We start from the raw sequence: 9,101 nt of genomic DNA, 5'->3' as shown, positions 1-9,101 counted from the left end.
AAAAAAAAAAAAAAAAAAAAAAAAGGTTCTTGTCAAAATCTTTTAAAGACTTTTGTAGACATAGACAAGATTATTTTTAAATGCATATGTGAAAAGCTAAAACACTCTTTTTTTGTGTGTGTGTGGTACGCGGGCCTCTCACTGCCGTGGCCTCTCCCGTTGCGGAGCACAGGCTCCGGACGCGCAGGCTCAGCGGCCATGGCTCACGGGCCCAGCCGCTCCGTGGCATGTGGGATCTTCCCGGACCGGGGCACGAACCCGTGTCCCCTGCATCGGCAGGTGGACTCTCAACCACTGCGCCACCAGGGAAGCCCCTAAAACACTCGAAAGAGAAGAGAATGGGAAGAATCACTCTACTGATTTCAAGACTCATTATAGAGCTACTATCAAGACTGCGTGATACTGGCAGAGAGACAGACATATAATTCAGTGGAAAAGAACAGAGAGCCCATGAATAGACCCACACAAATATGCCAAAATGATTTTTAATTAAGCAATTCAGTGAAGGAAAGAGAACTTTTAAACAAATGGTGCCAGAGCAATAAGGGGAAAAGAATGAACCTCAAATGAAGTTTCAACACCTTACACAAAAATTAACTCAAAATAGTTCATGAACTTAAATGTATAACCTAAAAGCTTTTAGGGGAGAAAAAGCATTAAAAAAAAAAAGCTTCAGGATTTAGAGTTAGACAGAGTTCTTAAACTTGACACCAAAGCCTTGATTCCCAATTGGAAAACTTTATAAATTGAACTTCATAAATATAAAAATCTTTTGTTCTTCAAAGGGTGAAAAGATCAGCCACAGAGTGGGAGAAAATATTTGCAAACCACATATCTGACAAAGGACTAGTATCTAAAATATATAAAGAACTCTTAGAAGTCAACAACAACAAAAATCCAATTAGTAAATGGGCAAAAGACATGAAGAGACTTTTGCTGAGAGAATATACAAGTGGCAAATAAACACATGAAAATATGTTCAACCTTACTAGCCATTAGGGAAATGCAAATTAAAATCACAATGAAGTTATCACTACATATCTACTAGAATGACTAAAATTAAAAATGGTGCCAACAGCAAAATGTGGGCAAGGATAAGGAGAAATTGAACCATCCTTTCCATATTGGTAGGAATGTAAAATGGTACTCTGGAAAACACTTGGGCAATTTCCTAAAACATATCATGTGAATATCATACAGCCCAGCAACTCCAGGAGTTTTATAACCAGAGAAATGAAGTAATATGGTTACAGGAAAACATGCACACAAATGTTTGTAATAGCTTTATTCAACTAGATGTCCTTCGGCAGGTAAGTGATTAAACAAATTATGGTACATTCATACCATAGAATACTATTCAGCAATATAAAAGGAATAAAAAAAGAACTATTTGGACATGAAACAACAATGATGAATCTCCAGAGAATTATGCTCAGTGAGAAAAGCCAATCCAAAAAGATCACATAATGTATAATTCCATTTATATAATATCCTTGAAAAGACAAAATTATAGAAATGAGAGAACAGATTAGTGGTTGCCAGGGGTTAAGAAGGCAGTGGGAGCAGGGAGAAGTGGGGGTAGTTATAAAAGAACAACATGAGGGGGACTTCCCTGGTGGCGCAATGGTTAAGAATCCGCCTGCCAAAATGCAGGGGACGTGGGTTTGAGCCCTGGCCCAGGAAGATCCCACATGCCGCGGAGCAACTAAGCCCGTGCGCCACAACTACCGAGCCTGCGCTCTGGAGCCCACGAGCCACAACTACTGAGCCCGCATGCCACAACTACTGAAGTCTAGAGCCCTTGCTCCGCAACAAGAGAAGCCACTGCAATGAGAAGCCCGTGCACCGCAACGAAGAGTAGCTCCCACTCGCCGCAACTAGAGAAAGCCCGCGCGCAGCAACAAAGACCCAACGCAGCCCAAAATTAATTAATTAATTATTTTTAAAAAAGAACATGAGGGATCCTTGTGGTGACAGACATATTCTGCATCTTAACTATAAAGATGTCAATATCCTAGTTGTGATATTGTACTAAAATTTTGCAAGCTGTTAACTTTGGAGAAAACTGTATAAAGGTTAAATGGGATCCCTCTACATTATTTCTTACAACTGCATATGAACCTACAGTTATCTCAAAATGAAAAATTAAATTTAAGAAAAAGGGGAAAAAAAGACATAAATCACAAGGCCACAAGTGAGGAGAGACGGCACCCAAGCAGACAAAAAAGATTTCAACTGTTTTTTAAAGACAGAAAATATGGGAATACTAATTAATTTAGCAAAGTGGAGAAAGCCACAATAAAAAGTATGTGAAATAATAAATATACAAAATGAGCTAATTTGCCTATAGGATGCCAAAGAGCTCAGGTCTCAGGTTTTGAGTAGTAGTAAAATACTGGCTAAAAATAGAGAGAAACTTCTACAAATAAAACAACTAGTTCCTTGGCCACCTCTCCAACAGAAACCGCTACCAGAAGTGGGATGCTATCATAACAAAAACCTCAACAAGTTGCATTTTTCTTAGTCACCACTCTGTACGCAATGAGGAATTTCATATCAGAGAAGGAAAAGATGATGATTCACCTTATGCAGTAGAAAAATGGTTACAAAGCCTGTTGATGGCTGTAACTCAGAAGGCAAATCACACACATGATGACTTTAAAACTGTATGGGGAAAAACTGGAAAATGAAACTTTACAGTGTAGGCTGGTTCTTATTGGCTGTTTCTAGCAAAAATCAAAAATTTATTTGGTTATTGGTACTCTGAATTGACTGAAAGCAAATGGATTAAGAGTCTGCTAAGTTTCTGTAGGAAATGTATTGGCAGAAAAACAACAGGCCCAGATTTGGAATGTCTGTTCAAGACTTAAAAACAACCTCTGGGAGTCCAACCTTCTACAAACAGGCAAACTGCATGATACCCAGGACAGCATGCTTCCAGCATCAATTCTGGACACAGGGTGTGAGCAAACAAAATAATGGAAAAAGAAGAACCCTAAGGATGTTCCCTGGAGCCATGGAGAAAAAAGGATGTGAGTGTTTCTCCCAGGGAACAAAATCAGAGTCCAATCAAGAAACATCCTTCCCTTCCAGGGAAGGGAACCTTCCTTTATATCTGTCCATAAACATTAAAGAACTGCTACAGAAGAGTAAATACTGTGTGTCTATGCTTCACCTTCCAAATGCTACTGTTTACTAGTCATGTTGTGCCCTTATTATAATACTTTGGTGAGGAGGGTAATAAATAATGTGTTTTGTTAATTCATGTGAACAAGAAAGGCTTATCTGGGCCTGATAAGATAGCCTGGCACCACTCAGAGATCCCATACAGGCATACCTCATTTTATTGTTCTTCATTTTACTGGGACTTAGCAGATATTGCATTTTTTACGAATTAAAGGTTTGTGGCAACCCTGCATTGAGCAAGTCTATCGGCGCCATTTTTCCAACAGCATTTGCTCACTCTGTGTCCTCTGTGTCTCTGTGTCACACTTTGGTAATTCTTAAAATAGTTCAAACTTTTTCACTTTTCTTGTATTTTTATGGTGATCTGTTATCAGTGTAATCTCTGATGTTACTATTTTAATTGTTTTAGATGCCATGAACCATGCCCATGTGAGATGGCAAACTTAATCAATAAAAGTTGTGTATGTTCTGACTGCTCTACAAACCAGCTGTTCCTGTCTCTCTCCCTCTCTTCAAGCCTCCCTATTCCCTGAGACACACAATAGTGAAAGTAGTCCAGTTAATAATCCTCAAGAGAAGGGATGGTTTAAATGAAACAAAGAGTCCTCTCACTTTAAATCAAAAGCTAGAAATGATTAAGCTTAAGAAGGAAGGCATGCTGAAAGCCAAGACTGGCTGAAAACTAGGCCTCTTGCACCAGTTAGCCAAGTTATGAATGCAAAGGAAAAGTTCTTGAAGAATATTAAAAATGCCGCTCCAGTGAACACATGAATGATAAGAAAGTGAAATATCCTTATTGCTGATATGGAGAAAGTTTTAGTGGTCTAGATAGAAGATCAAACCAGTCACAACATTTTCTTAAGCCAAAGCCTAATCCAGAGGAAGGCCCTAACTCTCTTCAATTTGATAAAGGCTGAGAAAGATCAGGAAGCTGTAGAAGAAAAGTCTGGATCTAGCAGAGGCTGGTTCATGAGGTTTAAGGAAAGAAGGTGTCTCCATAACATCAAAGTGCAAGAGGAGGCAGCAAGTGCTGATGCAGAAGCTGCAGCAAGTTACCCAAAAGATCAAGCTAAAATGATTAATGAGGTTGTTATACTAAACAACAGACTTTCAATGAAGACGAAACTGTGTTATATTGGAAGAAGATATCTAGGACTTTCATAGCTAGAGAGAAGTCAATGCCTGGTTTCAAAACTTCAAAGGACAGGCTCACTCTCTTATTAGGGACTAATGCAGCTGGTGACTTTAAGTTGAAGCCAATGGTCATTTACGAAATTCCTAGGGTCCCTAAGAATTATGCTAAGTCTACTCTGCCTGCACTCTATAAATGGACCAACAAAGCCTGGGTGACAGCATATCTTTTCACAACATGTCACTAAATATTTTAAGCCCACTGTTGAGACCCAAGGCCCAGAAAAAAAGATTCCTTTCAAAATATTATTGCTCACTGAAAATGCACTTGGTTACCCAAGAGCACTGAGTGAGATATACAATGAGATTATTGTATGGGTGTTTTCATGACCATTAACACATCCATTCTGCAGCTCATGGATCAAGGAGTAATTTTGACTTTCAAGTCTTATTATTTAAGAAATACATCTCAGAAGGCTGTAGCTGTATTCCTCCGATACAGCTGGGTAAAACTGAAAACCTTCTGGAAAGGATCTCATCATTCTAGATATCACTAAGAACAGTCATGATTCATGGGAAGAGTTCCAAATATCAAAATTAAGTGTAGTTTGGAAGTTGATTCCAACCTTATGGATGAGTTCTTAAGGGGTTCAAGACTTCAGTGGAAGAAGTAACTGCAGATGTGGTGGAAACAGCAAAAGAGCAAGAATTAGAAGTAGAGCCTGAAGATGTGATTGAATTGCTGCAATCTCTTGATAAAACTTTAGTGGATGAGTTGCTTTTACGGATGAGCAAAGAAAGTGGTTTCTTGAGATGCAATCTATTCCTGATGAAGATGCTGTTGAAGACTGCTGAAATGACAACAAAGGATTTAAAATGTTACATACACTTAGTTGATGAAGCAGTGGCAAGGTTTGAGAGGACTGACTCCAACTTTGAAAGAAGTTCTACTGTGCATGAAATTTATCAAACTGCACTGCATGCTACAGAGAAATGGCTCATGGAAGGAAGAATCAATCAATACGGCAAACTTCACTGCTGGCTTACTTTAAGAAATTCCAACAGCCACCCCAACCTTCACCCCACCCTGATCAGTTAGCAGCCATCAACATCAAGGCAAGACCCTCCATCAGGAAAAAGATGAGGACTCACTGAGGGCTCAGATGATGATAAGCACATTTTAACGGTAGAGTATTTTAAAATTAAGGTATGTACATTGTCTTTTTTAGACATAGTGTTACTGCACACTTACCAGATTACAGTATAGCATAAACATAACTTTTATGTGCACTGGGAAACCAAAAAAAAATTGTGACTTGCTTTATCTCAATATTTGCTTTATTGCGTTGGTCTAGAACTGAACCCGCAATATCTCCAAGGTATGCCTGTACTTTGAACTGAAGGCAATGGCTGGTTGTACAGGGGGTTAGCATGCCCTACATGTGGGAGGGAGAATGAAACAGTCTGGGGACCAGAATGGCCAACTGAAGCAGAGTCAATGCTACTTACCCACTACACTGGTCCCTGTTCCTGGGCAAATTAGAAGAATACATTTTCCAGCCTCCTTTGCAATTATGTTAGAGGTAAGGTGACTAATTCCTTACCAATATACTATGGTGAGAGTAATGTTAGCCACTTCCAGGCCTGGCCTTTAAAACCATTCACTGAGATCCTCCAGCCCTTCCACTGCCATCTTGGAAGCCAGATGGCATAGCTACAGATGGAGGAGTTACATCCAACTTGTGTTAGACTTTTCATGACAAAAATATTTTGTTGTTGCTATTGTGCTGTTGCCATAGCACAGCACAGTCCAGTGCTTTCAAAATTTCTTGTGCGTATAAACCATCTTGTTCTGAGGCACACCTGGGATGTGGCCTGAGATTCTACATCTCTAACAAGCACCAAGATGATACCAACGTGAACAGTCTACGGAATACACCTTGAAAAGCAAGACTAATACACAGGGGGAGAACAGATGATTCTCTGGAGAAACCGAATGGCCCAGAGAAAAGGTCTCCCGTAGGAACTGAGCAGCAAGACTAGAGAATTCAGGCTCGCATTCACAGTGAATCAAAAACTACATGTAAACAATATTGTCAACTATTTTCAATCCAACGAAGTATATGCTTTGTAGAACTGAGAAGATGGCTTCCCCTGCCCTTTCCTGCATCTTCCCACCTGTCTTTAAGCCTGTCTTCCTAACCCCAACTTAACCCCCATGACCTGGATTAAATACCACCCCCTCCATGAAGTTCTGCCATTCAATCTAATGACCAGATGGGCACTAATCCTCCTCTCAATTTCCGTAGCGCTTCTATCACTTCAAGACCCTCAACACATTATTCCCTGATTGCATGTGATTTAACTCCTCTATCAGAATAAGCACCTGAAAAACTACAACACTGATCACATCAGCCTGGCTCAAAGGCGGCGCTCAGGTTTTTTGTTTTTGTTGACTGTTAAATGAATCCATGAATTAGAAAATTCAGGGATTTCAGAGTGAGTTGAGCAAAGAAACTAAATCAGGCCTAATTTTTTTAAAAAATCCTCAAAAATGAAGAATTAAAAATTACACTCCCCGAAAAAAATTTCAACATTGAAAATCTTCAAAATATAGCAAAGACAAAACTGATAAACAGTTAAAACTAAATGTTCATAGTGCATACACTGGTCATTTCCATACTCACAGGTGGCCAAAGCAAAAGGCCTAAGATCTTCCTGTAGGATTATTTACCACCAGAACAGTCCACTGCTTTAGAAAATGTCCAGTCAATCAGATAACTAAAGAATAAGTAGGATTGTAAAGTATCTTTTCTAGAAAAAAAAAATAGCATATGCCATTTCATGACTCAAATTTGGTACTTTTAGAAATTTTGGCAACTTTTTTTTCTTTCAGTTATTTAAATTGTTTACCACCAAGAGTATAAACCTAAACATTATGTGATTATAGCAAAAAAGAACTGCTACATGGAGCAGGGGCAGGAGGGACCAAAGTGAAACAGAGCTGTTCTTCAAGAACTAGACACTGCTACTGATAACAAACAAAGGGTCTTGACTGGTTTAATGAATTCACTCCCATCTATGCATCTATAATATCTTCCTGGAACTAATTTAAAGAAGACAAAAATGTTGGAGCTAGGGTTGCCAGATTTAGCAAATAAAAATGCAGTCGGCCCAGTTAAATTTCGGATAAACAATGACTTTTTTTTTGTTTGTTTTGTTTGCAGTACGCAGGCCTCTCGCTGTTGTGGCCTCTCCCGTTGCGGAGCACAGGCTCAGCGGCCATGGCTCATGGGCCCAGCCGCTCCGCCACATGTAGGATCTTCCCGGACCAGGGCACGAACCCGTGTTCCCTGCATCGGCAGGCGGACTCTCAACCACTGCACCACCAGGGAAGCCCAACAATGACTTTTTAGTAAAGCATGCCCTACGCTTTATACTAAAAACTTATTCACTGTTTACTAAAATTCAAATTTAACTGGGTGTCCTGTATTTTATCTGGCAACCCTAAGGGAAGCCAAAATCAATCCAATTTCCTCACTTTGTAGCAGAAACTGTGACCCCAAGAAGGGAAGTGACTTACCTAAACCAAAGATCAAGGAAGTCAGTTTGCTTTCAAAAGAGAAAACATATTTCACTAGGTCACCTTGGGTTCCACTCATGGTCCATTCGACCTCTGATTTTCACACACCTCACAGAAGCACCAAGCAGACAAGCTGTCAAAGGATATGGTTTTCCTCTTTTAATATCAAACTGTGAGTTCCAGTAAACTTACCAACTCTAGTCTTCAAAAACAACAAATGAGGAAACTATGTATTTCTCTTAACTTAAAAAAATAAAAATCCTCCTGATAATCTTTTTGCCTACACACCATCACCTCAGATTCTGTTTATGTTCACTCACTACATAACACAGGACCTCCTTTTCTCCCAAACCTAGTTCTCTCAGGGGTATGGGAGCCGGGGAGGGGGGAGGAAGACAGTATGGCAGATAAAGATTCTGATTTTGACAAATTCGGCTTCCAAACAAGGTTTTAAGAAAAAAGGTTCCGTTGCATTTTTAAAAGCCTGGGGGGAGAAAAAAAAGTAACATAAACCATTATGACTTTCTCTAAGTTTTCCATTAAAAACTTCACCCTAGTGAACAAGAACCCAAATCGTGTCAGGTGAAAAACTTAAAAGTCAAACAGAAACTCAGCAATTAAAAGACAAAATATCTACCTATGCTTTCCCTCTGGCAGCTTCCAATGTATACAGGCCTCTCTCGAGATCACACACGTCGGAAGAGTAAGATCCTCAGAAATCACCTAGTCCATCCTTTCATTTTACAGATGTGGAAACTCAGGCCAAGGGGAGGGCTGACTTGCCCAAGGTCTCACAGCCCGTCGGGGGCAGGACTTCAACTGGGACTCCACGCTGGCAGCCCCAGGCCCTCAGCGCCCGATGGCTCCTGCGGCCCCCGGCTCAGCCCGGCCCAAGGGCAGCCTCGAAAACCGGGGCGGAAGAGCCCACGGCCCGGGGTCGCTGCCGCCTTTCGGCCGGATAGGCGCCTGGGCCCCGGCCCAGGGCGGTGCGAGGCCCGGGCCTCGACGGCCGCCCCCGACCCGCCCACCTGTCGCGGACCGCACAACGGGCAGCCACACCCCCTGCCAGGGCCGGGGGCTCGGCCGGCCTCGACGGCGGCCAGCAGCGGCGGCTCCGCGCGGCGCGGGGTACGCCGGACCCGAGGCCGCAGGAGTTACCTCAGGTGGGCGCTGAGCTCGCGGCGGGGAAACCCCCGCCCGC

The 9,101-nt window shown here is 41.4% G+C and overlaps 1 protein-coding gene across 1 annotated transcript in view; it reads right to left on the bottom strand.

Annotated features, from left to right (window-relative positions):
• MARCH8 (membrane associated ring-CH-type finger 8) overlaps positions 1–8,893 on the bottom strand; it is a 101,023-nt gene extending 92,130 nt beyond the window's left edge. The window contains 1 exon segment of the mRNA XM_029245309.1: positions 8,538–8,893. The gene's annotated coding sequence lies outside the window, so the exon portion shown is untranslated.
• Positions 8,894–9,101: the final 208 nt, after the last annotated feature.

This window comes from Monodon monoceros, unplaced genomic scaffold (genome assembly GCF_005190385.1).
Source record: "Monodon monoceros isolate NGI ecotype Baffin Bay Population unplaced genomic scaffold, NGI_Narwhal_1 Super_Scaffold_4, whole genome shotgun sequence".
Taxonomy (NCBI): Eukaryota; Metazoa; Chordata; class Mammalia; order Artiodactyla; family Monodontidae; genus Monodon; species Monodon monoceros.
The sequence above is the reverse complement of the archived record's forward strand: the minus strand, read 5'-3'. Positions and strand labels throughout refer to the sequence as shown.